This window comes from Crocuta crocuta, unplaced genomic scaffold, assembly GCF_008692635.1.
Source record: "Crocuta crocuta isolate KB4526 unplaced genomic scaffold, BGI_CrCroc_1.0 scaffold70, whole genome shotgun sequence".
Classification (NCBI taxonomy): Eukaryota; Metazoa; Chordata; class Mammalia; order Carnivora; family Hyaenidae; genus Crocuta; species Crocuta crocuta.
In genome coordinates this window covers 3,482,988-3,486,033 of record NW_027528417.1, presented here as the reverse complement: position 1 = coordinate 3,486,033, position 3,046 = coordinate 3,482,988, and positions in this window count along the sequence as shown.

The window sequence follows — 3,046 nt, the reverse complement described above, 5'->3', positions numbered from 1 at the left end:
CCCAGTGCTTAAAAAAACAACACAATTGTGTTCTTATAGAGCTTATATTCTAGTGGGGAAGTCAGACAAAAATTAAATCAACGGCAACAAAAATACTTGCCAGTGAGGGTAAGTGTTTTGAAGGAAATAAGCAATAGCTAAGCTAGCCAGTGACAGGGGGGATCTGTTTCACATGGGATGATGGGGAGGAGACAGTTCAACTAACATACGAAGAAAGTGGGGAGGAAGCATTCTAAGTCACATAAGGAAAGAAAGATCTTAGTAATTTTGAGAACTAAAATGGGACCAGTGTGACTGGACAGTCATAAATGAGGAACAAGAGGAACACATGAAATGGAAGAGATCTGCAGAAATAGATCGCGCTGCAGTAAGGAGTTTGGATTTTATTCCAAGGTCCATCAGACAGCCTCACCTTACCTCCCCTTGACCAATGCAGCACAGTTCACTACATCTACGATCACTTCCCTTCCGCCTCAGCAACGGGCTTATCCCCGTCTTTCTGACAGAAGAGGATCCCTCCCTTCTTCCCTCCGTGTTATGGCTACCCCTTTCCTCTCCTCTTTCCATGCACTCTGCCTCTCAGGTTCTCCTGAAGCCCCCGTGCATCCGTTCTGTGAGCCCAACCTACAAGCAAATCTATCATCTTCTGTCTTAAAAATACACCTAATCTGATACTGTCTTTCCTAATTGGTAGCTTCTGACCTATTTCTATTTCTCTGTGTTCCCTTAGAGTCCCAGGGCTTTAAAAATCAGCTCACTGCTGATTCCCAATCACCATCTCTCCCAGAAGCTCTAATTCCATATACCCAATTGTCAATTTATTGACTCCACTTGAATGGGGGTACAAACACTCCCGATCCCCTCCCTCACCAGTAGATTATGCATCAGTTTTCCTTGTATCAATCAGTAAATGATTCTACTGATCACCCAGAAGTTCAGGCACCCAAACCAGGCGCCATCCTTCATCCCTCCCTTCTCTTCACCTTCCGACTCCTGTTTATCAGTGAATCCTTCAATTTGTAACTCAAAATTGCATCAACTTAGCTCACCCCTGCTAATGTTACCTTTCATGATCTCTTGCCCGATTTCTGAAATGATCTCATGATTTACCCCTCTACTTCCACCTTGCCTTTCTTTAATGCATTGTCTACATAGCAACGTGGCTGGTTTTTTTACCCTAGAATCTTTAACATTTTTTTAATGTTTATTTATTTTTTAAGAGAGAGAGAGAGAGAGACAGAGCATGAGTGGGGGAGGGGCAGAGAGAGGGAGAGAGACACAGAATGGGAAGCAGGCTCCGGGCTCTGAGCTGTCAGCACAGAGCCCGAGCGGGGCTTGAACCCACAGACCGTGAGATCATGACCTGAGCTGAAGTCGGCTGCTTAACTGACTGAGCCACCCAGGCACCCCATACACGTATGTGCATTTTGTAGTCAAAGTGAGATATGTAACACACATAATGTTCTGTGACTTGCCCTTCAGTGAATAATCTCCCTCTCTCCAAGGCAATACATTTGCATCTTATGCTCAGTCTCTCTATATCGAAATTCCTTCAACTGTCCTGAAAATGCATTTTGTAGGTAATCTCTTCATACTAGGATTCAATCCACTTTTTTTTTTAATTTTTTGATGTTTTTATTTATTTCTAGGAGAGAGAGAGAGAGAGAGAGAGAGAGACAGCGTGAGCAGGGGAGGGTCAGAGAGAGAGGGAGTCACAGACTGAAACAGGCTCCAGGCTCTGAGCTGGCAGTCAGCACAGAGCCCGACGCGGGGCTCGAACCCACGAACCGCGAGATCATGACCTAAGCGAAAGTCGGACGCTCCACCGACTAAGCCACCCAGGCGCCCCAAGATTCAATCCACTCTTAAGTACCCTGAAGTTTTTGTTTTTTCATGCAGCGGTGGCTTTTTTCACAGCAGTATATTGTTGAAGAGATGGACGATTGTCCGGCAGAACATTCCACCTCCTGGCTGTTCGGTGACTTCCCATAGATAATTTAGTTGGCTCCTCTATCCCCTGCATTCCTGGTAAGCTGTTAGATGCAAAGTTTTGATAGGCTCAAGTTAAACATTTTTGCCTGGAATAGATCATAGGTGACATCGTATACTTGATCCTACAGCCTATCAAGGGCTACACTATCAGATCGATGCACAGGGCAGCCTTGTTAAAACGTATCCATCCCACTTACAGCTTTCTTTGCATTTATTCCATAGTACAAATTAAAAAAAATTTTTTTAAATGTTTATTTATTTTTGAGAGAGAGACAGAGCACGAACAAGGAAGGGGCAGATACAGAGCGAAGGAGACACAGAATCCGAAGCAGGCTCCAGGCTCTGAGCTGTCAGCACAGAGCCCGACGCGGGGCTCAAACCCACGAACCGTGAGATCATGACCTGAGCCGACGTCGAACGCTTAACCGACTGAGCCCCCCAGGAGCCCCTAAAACAAGTTCTTTAACGTGGCCTACAAGGTTCTGCATGAATGATGCTTGCTTTACTCTTACAACTTTATTTTATTCCGTTTCCTGTGTGGTTTTTAAGGTTTTGCCACAGTTTGCTTCAACTTCCCGTTCAAGGGAAAGTGCTTGCTTCCTGGGGCCTCCGCACTTGCCCCTTGGTCTGTGAGGTTCTCCGTTGCCGGCCTTCCCTTCCACCAACGTCAAGCATCTTCTCAAACTGCAGGTCGTGGGTAGTCAGCCTCAGAGAAGCCTACTCTAATTGGTGGTCTTGTTTAAATCCGGTTCTTCCAAGGGGCCCTGACACCCTACATCCCAAGCTCCCTGTTTTTCCTACCGAGCTCTGGATACGTGGTACACCTCGGTTTCTGCGTCCTTACCTGCCCGTAAGCGGCACCAGGGCAGGACCTGGCCTACAGGGCCCCCCGGGCCCTCGCGAACCGCGCAGGTCACAACCCCGCGGCTGCCACGTCTCGGACGGGTCGCCGCACACTCTCGCGGGGGCACGAACGCTCCTTCCCCGACAGGCCGCTCGAGTGGAGGAATGGCTACTTTTACGGGAAAGCGCCGCGACAGCGGGCCGGAAGGGG